This window comes from Penaeus monodon, chromosome 21 (assembly GCF_015228065.2).
Source record: "Penaeus monodon isolate SGIC_2016 chromosome 21, NSTDA_Pmon_1, whole genome shotgun sequence".
NCBI classification, from domain to species: Eukaryota; Metazoa; Arthropoda; class Malacostraca; order Decapoda; family Penaeidae; genus Penaeus; species Penaeus monodon.
This window is the reverse complement of record NC_051406.1, coordinates 38,819,281-38,819,525: the sequence shown is the minus strand read 5'-3', so window position 1 is coordinate 38,819,525 and position 245 is coordinate 38,819,281. Positions and strand designations below refer to the sequence as shown.

The 245-nt window shown below is 51.8% G+C and overlaps 1 protein-coding gene across 1 annotated transcript in view; it reads right to left on the bottom strand.

The window, feature by feature from the left end:
- Positions 1 to 245, bottom strand: part of LOC119586670 (protein groucho-like) — a gene marked incomplete in the record, with an annotated part of 70,613 nt that overhangs the window by 35,828 nt on the left and 34,540 nt on the right.

Here is a 245-nt window from a genome sequence, read left to right as displayed (position 1 = left end):
ATTTATGGGTAAGTGGAGAAGAAGGGGGAAAGCGAGAGCGAGAAAGGAGGGGAAGGAGAGAGAAGGGGGAGAAAAAAGTATGGGCGAGGGAAAGGAAGAGAAGGGAGGGGAGTGGCGGAGGAGGAGATAGCAAAAAGAGGGAGGGGAGAGAAGAGGGAAGAGAAGAAAGAGGTAGAGAAGGGAGGTATAAGAGATAAGGCTGAGGAAAGAGACGGGAGGTAGAAACGTGGGGTTGAGAAGGTAGC